At 38.4% G+C, this 19424-nt stretch overlaps 1 pseudogene; it reads right to left on the reverse strand.

The window, feature by feature from the left end:
• Positions 1-10967: 10967 nt before the first annotated feature.
• LOC137291939 (uncharacterized) lies at positions 10968-13188 on the reverse strand (annotated as a pseudogene).
• Between the last annotated feature and the right edge of the window lie 6236 nt (positions 13189-19424).

Raw genomic sequence — 19424 nt, forward strand, 5'->3', positions numbered from 1 at the left:
GGCGACGGCAATCCAGTGATCAACAGTATGAGCATCTACCTGCACAACTGGGAACTGATGACATGTGCCAGCAAAAGTCATCGAGCCTGACCACCCGATCCCGTTAGTCGCCTCTTACGACAAGCATAGTCGCCTTTTATGGCAAGCATGGGTTGTTGAGGCCCTCTTCTACTCCAGATCTTCACGGGTCCCGAACACAGAGCTTTACTTCCAGCAACATATACAATGCACTTAGAATACTAAGCCTTGAGATTCTTTTGAATTTAGGTATTCTATAAATATACCAAAATTCAACCTATATCCATGAAGTTGAAGTTGTTTGTGAAAGCCCTAATCAAGAGTGACCAAACTCCAGTGACTATACTGGGACACATTAATAAACGGTGTTGTGAGATCTTTAAAGTGTATTGAAATATGTCTTGTCAATTCCACTGACATTCGCCAAATGTATCTACCTAGTAGTTTTAAGTGTACCTACCCAGTTTAGCATGTTTCGTTTGAATAGTGTGGTCTCCATTTTTAGTAATTCCCGTTTGCCCGTCCCGGCTTTTCCTCGTCCGAGGTTTTATGGGGTATCTCCTATTTGTCAGACCAGAAATTATCTACAACAGGGGTAGGTCACTCGCTTGTTTTCTTTACCATTTGTACTAATTAGTATGCGGTTTGTAGATAATCGAGTTTGGATCAGACAATCCAGTGATCAACAGTATGAGCATCGACCTGCACAATTGGGAACTGATGACATGTGTCAACCAAGTCAGCGAGCCTGACCACCCGATCCCGTTAGTCGCCTCTTACGACAAGCATAGTCGCCTTTTATGGCAAGCATGGGTTGTTTAAGCCCTTTACTTCCAGCAACATATACAATACACTTAGAATACTAAGCCTTGAGATTCTTTTGAATTTAGGTATTCTATAAATATACCAAAATTCAACCTATATCTATGAAGTTGAAGTTATTTGTGAAAGCCCTAATCAAGAGTGACCAAACTCCAGTGACTATACTGGGACACAATAGTAAACGGTGTTGTGAGATCTTTAAAGTGTATTGAAATATGTCTTGCCAATTCCGCTGACATTCACCAAATGTACCTACCTAGTAGTTTTAAGTGTACCTACCCAGTTTAGCATGTTTCGTTTGAATAGTGTGGTCTCCATTTTTAGTAATTCCCGTTTGCCCGTCCCGGCTTTTCCTCGTCCGAGGTTTTATGGGGTATTCTCCTATTTGTCAGACCAGAAATTATCTACAACAGGGGTAGGTCACTCGCTTGTTTTCTTTACCATTTGTACTAATTAGTATGCGCCTCCTCCTGCTCCAATGCACACAGTGACCTGATTCGTCTCCATCGCAACTTAGGCTGCGTTTAACAGTACTTCAGCCAGTTTACTGTATCAGTCGAAATCTTACAATGAATGAATGAATGAATGAAGAGCAAGAAGTATATGTGAATGAATGAAAGAAATAATCAAAGAAAGAAGTGCATATGTGAATGAATGAAAGAATAAATGATACATCACGGCCATCATTTCCAAAACATGCTAAAGGACGCAAAACTATCGTTAGATCACATGTGTTAACATCAGCTTGTTATTGTCTCCCTGGTCAGGCGTAACAATTGTCAGAGAGGTTAAAACAACAAACTATCTGGTTGACTGCACAGCTACCTGTTGACGTAGTATACCCACATCACCTACTTTTCCTGCGTAACCTTAATCACCACCCTTAATATATTGAGCAGAGAGCACAGAAGGCCCTATAGCTGTAACCACTGAACCGTGGCGTCTCTCTGCTCCCAAGTTCCCAAGTGGGGGTGTCCTTCTCTACCTATTCCATTGATCTTCAAAACATCTAACAAGCTCAACGCATGCATTTCTTTACTCAAATGTGATGTTATACATATCATAAGAGTATTTTTATGTGTTATTCAGTTGATAAATTATTATTTCATGATACATATATGTACAATATTTTGCTTCGATTCTGTAACTACCCACATTATGACATTGAGACCATTCTGATTTATCGAGTAAAATACGATTGTATAGTTTTGAGTTTGAATCTTGGCATATTTTACTGGTTTGCCACTTTTGCACTCTACCTTTTTAAAGGGGGTGTGCATATTTTGGTGGTGTTTAGTATTCCATCTATTCATTTGGATATATTAATTTATTTGTTTTTGTTTTGTTTTTCCTGCTAGTGGGCCTGTTAGTCTGCTTTGATAACTGTAAATTTATTCTGACGTTTGACGAGCGGAACATGAAGTGGTGTTATCATGTATGTTATGTAATTATATTATTGGTATGGAGCGGCATTGATATGTATGTTTATGCTTGACAATCCAGTCCCGATTACTTGAGGAGATTAGTTTAAACTATACATTAACGTATCCATACTATTAATGTATAATCATTATATCGGGCTATGAGGAATACGTAATGTAATCAAGATTGACTTTGCGTTTACTTTTCTATTTTTGAAATAAATTTTCCCTATTTTTGCTACACTCGAACAGATTTACTTTGGCTTCCGTGATTGTGGTCTCTAAGTATTTTAGAAATTATGTTGTTGAGACATCTGGAACTGTTGATCTGCAGTCTTCCAAAATTCATTTTCACGAGATATATTCTCTCTTTTTACCAGTTCTCAGAATGAACATATAGCTGTTTACACAAAGGTATCTTCCCGTAAAATAAGTAGGACGAAACGTGAAGCATAGCAGCTTTACTGAAGCCATAACTGAAGTTGTTAAAATGATCCTGAAAACTGTCATTTTCAACATTCACCTTGCAAGCAATTCTACCAAGAAACTAAATAACTCATTACTACTGGAAGGAGTGAACTGAAAGCCCATTTTATTAACTGAAATCACTGATTGAACTCGCTAACATCGATTCACTTACATTCTGGTACACGTGTCTTATTTCGTTTCCTGAGGACACACATTTTACTTTTTTTTATAGAAAAGCCGTGTCTAATCCCATAAAACAACACCGTTGTCACTACATCAAACGATTTTGACCTCGACCCAAAACAAAGGTTTAACTTACAGGACTACCTGTAAGATATTCCTTTCTTGAACGAGTTTAACAGCTACGCCGAAATGCTGCTTACCTTATAAGAAGTTGTATATCCATAGAACTTTCGTATTTTTTTCCAAATGATCATGACCTGAACAGATATTACTTTGTCAGAGACTTCATGAGTGATTTTCAAGTTCTAATCCACACACTGATTTCCACTTTTTCATCATTTTGACTTTTATCGCAGTTTGTTGAGTATCTCAGCATAACTCGCAAAGACAATGGAAACTGAGCGGAACGATGACGCTTTCTGTTTCTTCCGCGTTCACTTACGTAATTTCCGCAAAGCGCCTACGACAATTTGCACAGAAAAAGTCATGTCTCGTCCGCTGGTCTTGTTTATTGGAGTATAACAGCTGCCGCTTTCATGTGTATTTTACTTGTCATATACAAAATTCATCCATGGATCACATTAGGTCATTAGGAGACACCAACTTTGAAATGAACAGGTGTTCGTAAGTGTATATGGATGAAAAAGACTGATTGCGCAAGACGCGCAGCCAAATATCTCACATTCAAAGGACATCTCGAATTGATTATTCTATAAGGCGTCGAGCTGACCGGTTGGTTTTGGTGTTGTGTATAAACCTCCTTTGCAAGAACTTTGTCAAGCATACCTGCTTTGTCCTTTTGCAAGACCTGCACATATTAGTCTTTGAAAGACATTGACATTTATGTTCAGGTGCTCTGGAAAACCTTGTCCGGCACGATATTCCTTCCAATTTAGTTATTGTGTGCATGCTGCATTTCAATTTTGGAAATGTGCTTAAAACATATTTTGATTCTCAAAAAAATGTGGTTCGTTTAGCAAACAAAATATTGCTTTGATTAACGCTTCACCAGTACTATACAATATTACAGAATACACAAAACCGGATACACAAAAACGACAAATTATAGCATTGTGATTAGGGGTATATGGGGTTTTAGGAGTCCCTTTTCATTCACCGAAACAAGTCCTACACGCCCTGGTGGGGTGTGGATTCGGGGAGGGGATAACGGAGGAGATGACCAAGACACACGTACTCCATACGCTATCATGGTCTTCCTTACTGCTTGAAGATCGACCTTTTCTCACTGTGGTCTATGATGACTTCGGTGAACGGAAAAGAACTTATTCACTGTGAAAACCAGTTGATCCGTCCACGATTTTATCATAAAACACAAAGCTTGATTTTTTAATTTTTAAGAGGAAACTAATTAACTTGTCAAAAACCTTCTCACAAATGTTCAGTGTTTCTACAAAGAGCTAGTCAGACACAACAAACCATAATTCTATTTTTCATGTTTACTTATATGATAGATGTATTTGATGTAATGATATGTATGCATATGTTATTATATGATAGTTCATATGGATGACGACACATGCTTCATTTATATTTTGTATTATATGCTGTATGGGTGAGGTACTGTAAAGCTTGTTCACCAGTCCCTATCAGAGTTACAAAACACACAAAAATACAACAACATGGAGATGTGTGGAGAAAATAGAGACCTATGGAGAACAGCAATGTCATAACTGAACAGAAATCATTCCCTCTATTGGTGAAGGCCGTGTGGGATTAGTTAAACAAAGAAATCTAGTCGACCATGCCTCCTAATCCTCTTACTCCTTAAACAAACGACTTGCCTGGGCTGTCTAAAATTGAATTGAAATGTTTGTAAATTCGATGTTTCGGGTATTACGTAAGGAGGTAATCAGGTGTCAACACTATGGCGTTCGACGCTCCGGACATGAAGGAAAACCAAATACGTTATAAAGTACAGTAATGTGGTCACTATGAGCGAGGCAGACAGTCTGATGAGCACAGCTCATTACGGAAATCTCTTGTCTTTGGAGCTGCTCGTTGAGACGCTGAAGCCTTCTGTCAAGTTCTTCTATATTCTTTATTGTGGCCACTGTCTCACAATATGCAGTTTACATTGCTCACAGACCCTCGATTCCCGATGACGCCAACTTTCTCGACTACTGTTCGTGCGACGACTATCATTCAGGAATTGGTTCCGCAGCTCATTCTTTCACCGAAGTCTTTGTGTATGTGTTTTAGCTCGTTAATTAGCGTAGAGACGAGTCTTCTGCTATTCTCGGGCACAAGTTCTCCAAGGTAGTCGACGCTCCGGGTGTCATTAGAACAGTGTTGACCACTGTCACACTCCACTGCTTTTCGACAGTCCTGTTGTGTATTTGATAAAACAATCGACAATCCGGGTGTGAACCAAAAGAGGATACCACCATTCTCATCGGTGGATGAAGAAAACCCGCATACTCTTCATCACATTGCTACACCGTATTTACCATAACGAATGTTTAAATATCACTTTATGTAAAAAGATCATCAAAGAGCATCAAAACAAGCTGAAACCATGTATTATATTAACATGGTACTAACTATAGTCGATTCGAACCACTGCTTTACAGTTCACTGACTGGATGCAGGCTTTTCCCACGTGGCGGGGTAAAACTTAATGATCTATTCTCCCTCGCAAGGCCACGTGAACCAATCAGAAATGAACATTCTTAAATGGGGTAGGAGAAATGTGCCCTGTACGTTCTTATGAATCTTGATGTTTCAGGTACATTTCATCAGTTGTGTACAAATAATGGTCTCGAATAATGTTTCAAACACTTTAATACGTATTGATGCAGGGGCTCCATATATGTTCTTGTTTACGTCCCGCTCGTCAAACGTCAGAATAAATTTACAGGTATCAAAGCAGACTCACTCGCTGGGCCACTTGCAATAAAAAACCCAAACAAAGCAAAAACAGGTAAATCAGTTAATTTAAACAAATAGACGGAATACTAAAAAACACCTAAATATTAGTATGCACGCCCCATTTAAAAAGATAGAGCGCTAAAGTGGCAAGATTCAAACTCAAAACTATTCAATCGTATTTTACTCGATAAACCAAAATGGTCTCAATGTCATAATGTGGGTAGTTACAGAATCAAAGCAAAATATTTTACATGTTTATGTACGATTTATTTAGCAAAGCCAGAACAATCCCCGACAAACACGGCCGCGTCTCCTCAATACGTGGGTTTGTGAGAGTGAGGGTACTCCCTGCAAGGCTCACTCCCATTAGTTAACAAGGCGTCCTCCCATTTTATGTATTTTTTACTCGATAGGTACGGAAAATTAATTAGGCGGTGTGGGTATGTCATGACTGGTTGATATCTCAGGATTAGGTGAATTGGGTATGGCAGAGTCGATATACTATGATCATAGGGGATTTAGCAACCATGTTGGAGTGAAGGAATGACAAAACTCTGCGATAGATTAATGAGTGTCTTTTTCAAGCATTATGAAAATGGGAATGGTAAATTAACACAAAATGCCCTAGACCTGTCCAGCGTGTCATACATTCTAGAATAATAATCAACTGAATAATACATAAAAATACTTTTATGATTATGTATAACATCACATTTTAATAAAAAGATGCATGCGTTGAGCTTGTTAGATGTTTTAAGATTAATGGAAGAGGTAGAGAAGGACACCCCCACTTGGGAACTTGGGAGCAGAGAGACGCCACGGTTCAGTGGTTACAGCTATAGGGCCTTCCTTGCTCTCTGCTCAATATATTAAGGGTGGTGATGTAGATGAAGGTTACGCAGGAAAAGTAGGTGATGTGGGTATACTACGTCAACAGGTAGCTGTGCAGTCAATCAGATAGTTTGTTGTTTTAACCTGTCTGACAATTGTTACGCCTGACCAGGGAGACAATAACAAGCTGACGTTAACACATGTGATCTAACGATAGTTTTGCGTTCTTTAGCATGTTTTGGAAGGGATGGCCGTGATGTATCATTTATTCTTTCATTCATTCACACATGTACTTCTTTCTCTGATTATATCTTTCTCATTCATTCACATATGCACTTCTTTCTTTTATCATTTCTTTCATTCATTCACATATACTTCTTGCTCTTCATTCATTCATTCATTCATTCATTCATTGTAAGATTTCGACTGATACAGTAAACTGGCTAAAGTACTGTTAAACGCAGCCTAAGTTGCGATGGAGACGAATCAGGTCACTGTGTGCATTGGAGCAGGAGGAGGCGCATACTAATTAGTACAAATGGTAAAGAAAACAAGCGAGTGACCTACCCCTGTTGTAGACAATTTCTGGTCTGACAAATAGGAGAATACCCCATAAAACCTCGGACGAGGAAAAGCCGGGACGGGCAAACGGGAATTACTAAAAATGGAGACCACACTATTCAAACGAAACATGCTAAACTGGGTAGGTACACTTAAAACTACTAGGTAGGTACATTTGGTGAATGTCAGCGGAATTGGCAAGACATATTTCAATACACTTTAAAGATCTCACAACACCGTTTACTATTGTGTCCCAGTATAGTCACTGGAGTTTGGTCACTCTTGATTAGGGCTTTCATAAATAACTTCAACTTCATAGATATAGGTTGAATTTTGGTATATTTATAGAATACCTACATTCAAAAGAATCTCAAGGCTTAGTATTCTAAGTGTATTGTATATGTTGCTGGAAGTAAAGGGCTTAAACAACCCATGCTTGCCATAAAAGGCGACTATGCTTGTCGTAAGAGGCGACTAACGGGATCGGGTGGTCAGGCTCGCTGACTTGGTTGACACATGTCATCAGTTCCCAATTGTGCAGGTCGATGCTCATACTGTTAATCACTGGATTGTCTGATCCAAACTCGATTATCTACAAACCGCCGCCATATTGCTGGGATATTACTGAGTGCAACATAAAACTAAACTCACGAAATTAAACTGAATTGTCATTAGAATTTCATCTATTTTTAATCTATATGTTTGCAAAATAAAGAAAACAAGCAAACGAATATATTTTCGTCCACGAGAGAGATTAGTCGAATTAAGACCGGAATGATTTCATTTTTTTTGGTCGTGATAATTATAAACACACTTTCATTCATATATTTACAACCTCCAAGACAATAAGAAAAGCTATGAAAATTTAAGTGGAAGTCCAGATTCTTGTACTTGTTACAAATTAGCAGAATTAAGTTAAAATGAGTTGGATTTTGTGCCATGATACATATAAATATATCCTCATTCATTTACAAAATCCAAAACACAGGAAAAGATGTATTTTGAGTAAAAGTGATTATTCTGGCATATTTTAAAAAATCTTCCTGAATTCGCAAAATTAAGTCAAAATCAGTTGAAGTTTGTGTCGTGATACTCATAATGGCACTTTCATTCATTTACATCCTCCAAAACATTAGAAAAGATGTATTTGGAGTGAAAAGGAAATATTCTCGCTCATGGGCCCAGTGTTTTTCGCCCATGGGCGAGATGTTTTTGAAAATCGGTCTCAATTAGCAGAATTAAGTCATAATGAGTTGGATTTTGTGCCATGATACTCATATATATATCCTCATTCATTTACAACCTCCAAACCACAGGAAAAGATGTATTTTGAGTGAAGGCAAATATTCTCGCCCATAGGCTAAAATGTCTTTCTCCCATGGGCGAGAGTTTTCAAAATTGCTCTCATTTAGAGGAATTAAGTCAAAATGAGTTGAAATTTCTGTCATGATACTCATAAATGTACTTTCATTCATTTACAACCTCCAAATACTGGAAAAGATGTGTTTGGGGTAAAAGGAAATATTCTCGACCATGGGCTAAAATGTTTTTCGCCCATGGTTGAGATTTTCTTAAATAGCTCTAAATTAACGGAATTAATTCAAAATTAGTTGAATTTTGTGACATGATACTTATGAACATACTTTCATCCATTCACAACCTCCAAAACATGGGAAAAGGTGTATTTTGAGTAAAAGTAAATATTCTCACCCATGGGCCAAATGGTTTTCGCCCATGGGCGAGTCTTTTTGAAAAATCACTCTTAATTAGCCGAATTAAGTCAAAATAAGCTTAATTTCGTGTCAAGACAATAATAAATACACGTTCATGTATTGAAAGACTGCACAGCCTGGAAAAAAACCATGTAGTTTCAATGAAATTAATTATTCTCGTCCATGGGCTAATATGTTTTTCACCCATGGGCGAGATTTTTCAAAATCGCTGTCAGTTAGCAGAGTCAAGTCACAACAAGCTGAAATTTGTGTCATGATACTTATTAACATTTTTTCATTCATTTACAACCTCCAAAACATTCATTCTAGATGAAATGAAACACTTTCGCCCATGGGCCTACCCATTGGCCACTGTTCGCCCATGGGCGTGCCCATGGGCGAGCGAGTTTAAATTTTGAGTTTTCGAAAAAATTTTTTTTCATTTTTTCATCCTTTGCACACATACATAACAGCTGCCTGTTTAATTTTGCGAAATCCCTTGTGCGAGAGTGGCCACAGTGATGAGAGTTTCTGGACTATTGTGAGTCCAGAATTAAATTGTGACGTGTTATTGACTTATGTTTCCATGTTGCACATGCACAATACGCAGAAAAGTTATTAAGTGCATTTTGTAAACTTCACGTGTGTTTGCAAGATGGACTGTGTCATCAGCATATAGAAGTACAAACAGTTTGAAATATAACGCTATATGAAGCTGCGTAACAATGACCGAAGCGTGCGTAAAATCAATTTAAGGACAGTAACTATAAGTGGATAATTTAACCCCAGCACATTAATTTCGTCGGCCCGGTGGCCGTGCGGTAGAGCGTCTGCCGAATATCGCTTCGGAAAACCTTTGCTTTATGAGTTTAATCTTGAACAATATTTTTCAGTTGATTTCAAACACTCATGTATCATTTGAATGTTAATGTTCATATAAGGATAGAAAAAATAAAACCTGGGAAGCGGTCTTACTAAACCCTGTCCCTTCAAAACAAAAACCTCAAACGCGGTTGTTCTGGGAAAACAAGAGATAATCTAATATATAGTGAGAAGCACACTTTAGGTGTATATTTCCAGAGTAAGAATGAAGTTGTATTTCTCTCCATGATTCGTTTTCTAAGAATAACTCTAAATCATTAAGGAATATTGAGAAAAGTAAACGAGACAAACTTTCCCCTTGCTTGACAACAGTCAAAGATGAGATGAAGGAGGTTTATCGTTATGGACCATCACACATGATTTGATATCGTATATACATTTTGAATCAGGGTGAGTTTTCCCTCCACGCTTTATCAAAGATTTCGAGAAGGCCACAAAAACGCAAAATAATTTCTTATTCGTTTGTTACATTTTATGAATAGGATTCCGAATGATGAAAACATTATCCATCGTGGAAAAGCCTTTTTAAAAATCAGATTGAGTTTGTCAATTTATCTCGTTATTGTCACAAAATTTGATGAACCTGTCATTTATAACGCTGGTGAATGATCTACCAAAACAACTTAAAATCGATATCGGTCGATAAAAAGCAGGATCCATACAAAAACCTTTCTTATCAACAGGTCAAATGATGCCACTCAAAACAGGTTCAGACAATACTCCGCTTTCTAGTACTGCATTAAACATTCTCTATAAAAGTCCATTAGATTTGACGAGGTTGAAGCCAGGTGTTAAATTTTGAATAAACTCTATTCCAGGAGATGTGTTTCTCTTGAGTGAGTGAGTTTAGTTTTACGTTGCACTCCGCAATATTCCAGCTATATGGCGACGGTCTGTAAATAATCGAGTCTGGACCAGACAATCCAGTGATCAACAACATGAGCAACGATCTGCACAATTGGGAACCGATGACATGTGTCAACCAAGTCAGCTAGTCTGACCACCCGATCCCGTTAGTCGCCTCTTACGACCTTTTATGGCAAGCATAGGTTGCTGAAGGCCTATTCTACCCCGAGACCTTCATGAGTCGTTTCTCTTAAACTTTTGTAAAACTACAATAATTTCAACTTGGGATATGTCCTCATTTAGTATACTGTCATTATAGTTGGGATATTGTGAGTCAATATCTGGCTCTGTATATCCTTATTAATAACTGATTGATCTATCTGTTTGAAATAATCGTGGAACTCCTCTAATGACACAGGACAGTTCCTATTGTTTGCTCCGCTATTCAACAAACTCCAAGAACGTGCGATATGTTTTACGCAACTTCTGTCTTACATAGTTATTCTCTTTCTTAATGTATTTGGTTTACACACATATATTTTTATTCCCAGAGATTCTTGTTTGGCAAACAAGCAACACTCTGCTCATATCAATACCTCACCAGTACATATGCCATTAAACATACTATACAAGAACGGGTTAAGAAAAAAATGTATTTAATTATATATGTACGTTGTTGGTGCTTATAAACCCCGAGTCTGCAGATACACTTCATTAATCGTTTGCGTATAAGTGTCTAAAATAATTATAAAACCGTTTAGATTTAAAGATGCATTGACGCAGGGACTCTGTTATGTTCTTACTGACATCGTTGTCTGCATATTCCATATAACACATAATAAATACCTTAATGTATTTATTCATTACTCCCTTGTACTCCTTACTTGCTTTAGGCAGGGGGGATAATTTGTTTTGTTCTTGATTTTTGTTATATATCCTTTTTGTAATATAACTCTAACAATAATCCGGCAATAGCCTCATGGCTGATTTGACATTCAGTGTATTCCACACCCCTGTTGTTGGTCGCTTCAGTGGCTTTTGTTCTTGCCTCTGTCGTGGAGTCGTGGAGCCGACAGATCGGTCACCGCATTCCGCGAGACATTGGTAGTCATAGTGACAGACAACGTACAACGGTCGTCTCTCTGCGCTTACTCCGAAGCGTCCCAGCAAGCGGACATTTGAAGCGGTGTCCTGCCATAACTTCTACATGTCAAAACTTCTACAGGCTAAAACAACAAAATACATGGTCCAGTGCACAACTATTCCCCCGACCCTTTCCCCCAGTGCACTGAATGGACTAGTCCGACTAGTTGATCAAGTTGAATAAAAGTACATGAGGTACGATGAACCGTTTATTGGCATAAAAATATTATACATAAACATGTAATATATCAATATTCAAAAATACATGGTATTGATTTCATAAAATATTATTCTAATGTCATCAGGCAAGTTTAAGGAGGTGGGGGGTGGGGGTGGGGGGGTGGGGCAGCATCTAGAAATTCCAGTGGTGTTTTCTGCCTGGTGAGTCTCAAAAGTCGATTCTCTGTCTCCCTGTAGACACGTTTTCTTGTGGGTGGGGCTACTCCACATTCAAGTTGAGCAATCTTTGCCTTATCTGCTGACTCAGTCTTCTTAATTACTTCAGTGAATCTGAAGATATTCGGATGGCGATGGGGCAAGGTCTGGTTCAGTCTGCTGTGGAATCCCTCCAAGTTGTTGGTGCGGGGTCAGACTGTCAGGTGATGATTCCAAAGTTCTGGCGTCATCGTCGACCCACGTGGAGACAATGTAGTCGTTGAAGGCATTAGCTTGAGGCACATCTGGAGCAGACTCCATGGCATCAGTGTCCTGGACGACATCTACGGGGAGAAGGGCAAGGCCTGCAGCTCTTCTGATCCATGCCTGGACAGCAAGGTTTTCACTGTACTAGTCCGAGGTCCTGAGTCTTGCGCCAAATGGCCTGGCAATAGTGAAAGAAGTATCCCTTCACTTCGATACCAGGACACGTACTTTTTACAGCACGGATGGCACTTATCTCAAAGTCAGTTTGAATATGGGCGGTGCTAGGGGGCGATTCAGCTTTTCTTGCACTTCAGCCTTGAGAAGTCTGAACAGTCTGGTGTAAGATGTGGACTGGCGGTCAAGGAGAAGGGCAAACACTAGCGGATAACTTGACGATCCAGACCTTGCATGAATGATGTACCATTGGCTCCAAAGTTCACGGCAAGAGGTGAATGTTCCGTCCATATACAGGGTTTCAGCTGACTGAGCTGAGCTGCTCACTTGTTGCAAAGACTAGCATCTTGTCGTCATCCCCATCACTAAACAGAAGGAAAGGTCTCCCATCAGAAGCCTCTGTCCAGGCGCCATTGAGATCAACCTCGGATTTTGTCTGTGGAAGTGCTGGGATGTTCTTTCTGTCTGTATAGGGCACGGCTCATGGAGGGGAAAGATGGCAGGAATCGAACGTCATCCTGTCTGGCAACCTCGCCATTGTATAGGGATGACATCGGGATTGTCTCTTCTCTGGCTCTCTTTCTTAAAGATCACATATACTCCAGGGGTGGGGGCAAATGCATAAATCATTAATTGACATCGTTATAAATGAAACCCCGTCATTAAAACTGCTCATTTCGATCTTAAATTACCTTAAATCGACCTTTTTGACAACGGTGCACAATTCTCAGCCGCAAACGAAATTTCAACCAATCAAAGAGCGGCGCGTCTCTGTCACGTAATAGTAGGTATAGATATGAGGGTCTATGCTGAATTCATCTACATTTCAGGGGGTAGACTATTTCGTTTATAGGTTTGTACAGCCCTGAAATAGCGACAACTGTTGTGAAAACTGAAAGATCTATGTTCTTATCATTTAATTTTATCTCTTGCTTTGCCTAGTGTCCGAGTTACAGCCCTTGTTTTCATAGACGATTTTGTCAAAATAACTTGGTGTCGCTAGGTTGTGATCCGTGTTAGCTGGTCTAAACCTACACGTTATTTGTCAGCATTCACTTTATGCTCAGTAAATGAGTTTATAACAGGTATAATTAGCGGTAACGCAACTTAGATTACAACACCCTTCTTTCAAAGTATTAACCGCCAATACATTGATTGATTGCTCATTATTGGCTGACTAAATTACTTTTTTAAAAAAGAATGACGCACATTATGCAATTAGTTGCCAGGTGTGCTATCTTGGGTGACCAATGAGACTATACAGCAATGTGAAAAACCTGAATGTGAAGCGATACATTTTGTATATTAGACTGTTAAACACACATCACTTGGGAAATATGCAGATGAATTATATATCACTTGTTTGGATATTGATGGATACATTCCTGGATCAAGGTAAGACCATGGCATTGCTCCTATAACTTTAATTTGTTTTAATTTTAATATTTGCATTTTGTTTTTATTAAGATGTCGTAGCTTTCAACAGAATCATTGTTCTCGTCGTGAAGTGTAATGATACAGACGACATACACTAGGACGTGCGTGCGTGCGAATTATGATTCATATAGGCAAAGTATAAAATGTCTAGATATTACATTCCTGTTATACATTCGCAGATCGCTAACAAGTTGTGTCATGCATATTCCTTTTGGTCATGATTCAAATACATACTTAACTACTAGTGGAAAGTAGTTTTGATTTTCTATCTTGATTAAAACAAACCATAATCTCATTAATTCAAATGGACTTTAATCCGTGACTTCACGATTTTCAAATCAAGCGGCGCCCTGTCTGAGAATGAATGCTATTTAAGTTTGTTTTCACCGACTTACAAAAACAAAATTTCTTTCTACTGGTAGTAAAATATGTATTTTCTTGATGAACAATAGGATTTTGCATGACATTGCTTATAACATAACAATTTCACTCTTGGAAACGATGTGGAGGTCAATATAATATTACTTGCAATATTAATGTCACTTCGACCCCCACCTTGCTTCCGTGGAAGAAGTCATTATGTTACAGGTTGTGTCATGAAAACAAACCATAATCTCAATAAATTTAACGGAGGTCGATATAATATTACTCGCGTCCGAGGAAGAAAGTGTTATATTCATGCAAATTCCTTTTGGTCAGCAATGTGTAGTAAGCAGTCTTTATTTTATAAACTTGATGAAACTTGAACTCCGTTTTATATCCTGGAAGCGAGGTAGGGGGCGAACCATGCGATTTAGTATATACCACAGCATACCACACCGCTCGCTTCGCACACACAAACAACCAATTTAAGCACAAACTACGGGGCCCGTAGTGACACCATCACCCGACCCCAAGGAGCAACTGACGGCAACATAACAATTCGGCATGTCTTTGGTGACGTCGAGAAATCAGCAAAATGACGAGCCTCCTACACATTTTCTATACAACTAAGTGAAAATCGTTCCTTCTATGACGTCACTGTAGGGCTCTGGCGACACAGTTACGTAACCTGTCTGTGGTTTCGTTTGCGGGCGAGAGAAGTTCCGTTTATGACTAACCAGACATCTTTCATATGCAGTGGTAAAAAGAGTACCAAAAACTTGAGTTTAGTCGTTCTGACGTATCCTCGTTCTGTAGTCTAGGGCATGGTTGTGGTCCGTGACATTCCTAACAAAATCACCCGACGTTGATGATCTTCGTTTGCATGTGGACTTCACACACTTTCAGTGTATACAAGTCTGTCGAACAACATTCTTGTTGTAGATATCTGACTTTCGGTAGATGTTTTGACTATTATGAATGCCGACGTACTATTGGCCTCATGGCCATACTTTTACTGACCAATCACTACCAGTCACTACAGAGTATATTATACTCCACGTTCAGAGAAAAATACAGTTAGAAATATTATTATATTAGATCAAATATGTATAAAATGAACATCCTATTTAACACCAATAATCTAAGAGCTATAAGAAAACATTTTTGTAAAATAATGATGGCATTTAAAAGAAGTAACTTTAATAACTCACAATATAACTTACTTAATGTACATTGCGCCATTATACCGTTTTTATATATATTTTTACGTTGCATAAATGTAAATATCTTTGTTGCACCTCTTATGCTGCAGTTTGCAGCCTGAGTGAATAAGGTTCAGTTCAGCTGCAATCTGGGTAGACGACTACGAGGTCACATGCAACAAAAAAACCCAAAACACAATTATCACTTATTCGTGACATGTAATATACCTTGCTGTTTGTAAATCAAAGAAACAAAATTATAAGCGAACAATTCCGATTCAAAAGTGCAATATTTTGTACTTGGGGCTTACTTCCCTCAAAACGAAGCCCTCGGGAGACAGAACCCAGTCATAGCAGGTGGGTGTGCGCTCAAGTGTAACGAAGGGCTTCCGATTGGCTGGTTGTGGGTACAGAAAGCTGATCTGTTTGATGGGCATTTTAGAAGTATGGCGAGTCACAAGAAAGTAAGATTCTTTATGGACTTTATCAGGACTTGAAACAGACAAAAGTTTGCACCAGTTTCCGTCAGATCCGAGAAAAATGGATGTAGTTTGTTTGCAACCCAAAGATATGAAAACATGTCATGTGTACATGTATCACACCTGCCTAATTACATAATGTGGCAGAGACAGGACTCGTGTGCACGGGTCATAAATCAATTTATTTTGTTTATGGCGTATAGCCTGATAGGTGTTAAGTTCCAATTGCATGTGGTCAATGATTGAAGCTGATTATTGCATATTGTCTTTAGCAGACAGGCAGGCAGAGATATAGGTGTCAATAAACCAGACATTGACCTTTCTGACAGATGTTGCTTACCACAATCAACAATTTTTTTAATGTAACGAGTAGATTATTTACTTGTTTGTGTACAAAACCAAGATCAGACTACTGCTCACGACGTCATACTCCTTTCATGCATACTGTTTCAAGCTCCGCGAACCTATTCACTACGCATGTCTTATGATAAAAAACAACAACATTATAATCGTTAAAGAGCCATGGACAGTTGTTAGTTTTAGGAGCATAGAACTGAACTCCTACGTAGGTCTTACTATCACCTAAAAGTAATTTCTGATCTATGGCTATGCCTTTTAATTAATCAGAAATCTAAACAAAATCAAAATTTTATGGTAAAATTGATTTTTTACTATTACACGTGTATAATCATGTTATCAACCCTTTTGTTACATATTTTGACGATTGTTTGAACACAATAGGTAATTAATAGATTTTTGAAAAAAGACATATCGCCTATGCGTTTCTTTTTGGATATAGTATACAAAACCAAAAAAAGTCGTGTGCAACAGCTTGCAACGCACCTGGCTTGAAAAAGGAAAGAAAACTTAAACGGGTATGTTGAAGAGATAGAGATGGATCAGAATATAAAGTTCATTTCAAAACGTGCGTGAATTTTACATCATCGGGAGAAATCCGCTTCTCTCCCCCTCTCTCCTAATGTTTGTCGTCAGCTGGGTTTTAGTTTCTAATATTCTTGATCTACAATGGCATTATTACTTGTTCTCGTCACGATATGGATGCAATATTGCCGATGTGACGATAAATATTAACTCACTCCAAATGTTTGTTCATTCTCCAAGAGACGGCTGATTTTAATAGACCCAAAGGCTCATTTGCTTGGAAATGAACCGCTGCAAGTGCATTCATTGATATAGTGCTCTAAGTGACACATTTAGCAGTGTGTCCAGTAGGTTAAAACACTGACGTTGAATGAGTTGCTCAACAAAGTAATGCGAATCAGGCTATGTTTAGTGTACGGGTGATGTTGCAACAAGGCAAATGAGTAATTATTTTAGGCAATCAATCAATTTGGATTTCTTGCCAAAAGCCCATTCTACATTTACATCTGGCCATGAGAGTGTACATGCTATATACATATATGCAATACAAACAATAAATTTACAAGGAGAGAGGACTTGAATGTGTTGTTAAACGCTTATGTTGCAGAGAAGGATTGGAAAGGTATTGTCACACAAATGAAGACGTGGGACTATTCAGAAACAGTGATCCGTAAACGAGACTACTCATACGTGCGTGAAGAGCGGACGCTTCCTAACCACGAGGCTGCCCCGTCGCCCCTTAGGCATGACGCTTTAACCACTAGACTACCCCACCTTGAATACACATCTCACAAAGTTTGAATCTAAGATAGTGACTTTCACGTTCATTATAACATAGAATAGCTGTAAACTTAGCAAATGTTCATATGTATCTCAACCAAAATACAGATATTTGCGCTGTCATTACAACAGAGTTGTCATGCCAGTATTTTCTGGGTGAAGTCATTTTCTGACTTCCACTATCGTGATATTGAATCAAATAAACGCGGCCCCAAAATACACATTTTGTTTCTTATGCATGATATATGGAAGTGTCACATTTGACTAAAAATTTAAACTATAAAGACCGTTAACGTTTACACCTACCCAATCAACTCGATCCTTCGCCACTGTTCTATGTGCCCGCACTCTCTATGGGGTCTGTATCAAAGGGTGAACAAATTAACTCTTGTTCGTTCGTTAGTTTAGTGCTTTTGAGGTCGCCTTCGCCGGTTGGCATGTCGGCAGACCTATTAACTCTTGTAGTGGATCTCTATATTTGTAGACCACATTGTGAATGTTGTAATAACACACCTCAAAAACGGAAATCCAGAATACAAATACATTGTATTCACTGTATTCATTGTATTCACTGTGAGTAATACTAGGTGTTATGGGGGTATTTCCTTGAACAAGGCTCTTCGGTCTCCGATGAAATTCCTTTGAGTTCGTGACATCAGGGTGTTGTTGTAAGGGATTAAAGTATATTTAAGTCAATGGGGACTAAATGGTGAGAGTAGGTTGTTTTTGGAGGGATTCCACTTTCGCCTCAAGCAATGTTTCCAGATGTCTCGACCACAAAGTTACTCCCATGCGAATTAAATAATGCAACCTTCCATTTACATAAACGTCGTTAAAAGCGCAAGCTCACGATTATTTACAGACTTGAATATCGCTGAGTGAGGCGTAAAACTAAACTCACTTACTCACTGAGCATTATGCTGCTCATCATTTGATTAATTACAGTGTTGGTATCTGCAGAGAAACCTAGGCTCATTAATATACATGTGTTTTTATTATTTCATAAATAAATGACTAAAATATTCCCCTGCTGTACTTAGTATTATCAAAATACATGTTTTATTGTGTAATTATATAAACAAAATGCACCGCTGCCTCCCTATTAGTTTCACTTAATAGTTCAACGTGTCTGACGTCATCACTGGTAGTTGCACTATTCCATTCTCTTGATTAACCAAGAACAATGATAACTGGGCAGATCTAATCCAGGACTTAGCTTGAGTTCTGTTTGTCAAAATGTGTTCACAACAAGATTGTTTTAACAAACTGTCTTGTGGAGTGTTGTTTGAGTTCCGTGTGTAAAATAAAAAGTAATTTTAGCTGCTTGAAACAAAGAATGATTAGTGATCAAGCTCTGCTTTTCTGTTCTCTGTACCATATTTTGTTTAATATTGGACTGTCTATCAACTGGGGGTATACAGATTTCTATGGAATACTGATATACAACAACTTACATGCAAGCCTACTATCTTAAGATAAACATGGTATTGAACCTGACCTGAGATTAATTTCACCTACCACATCTCTGAGAGTGTCCGAATTTAACCATATATTTTTGCCAGCTTGTAGGATATGGATTTATGATTTAGTCTGCATAAAAACTTGCTAAATGTTTCGGGCACGTTTGTTGAAGTGATTAACATTAGAGTATTTGTCAAGTCGACAGTGGGCATGATGGGGACATGACAG

Source organism: Haliotis asinina, chromosome 7, assembly GCF_037392515.1.
Source record: "Haliotis asinina isolate JCU_RB_2024 chromosome 7, JCU_Hal_asi_v2, whole genome shotgun sequence".
In the NCBI taxonomy this organism is placed as follows: domain Eukaryota; kingdom Metazoa; phylum Mollusca; class Gastropoda; order Lepetellida; family Haliotidae; genus Haliotis; species Haliotis asinina.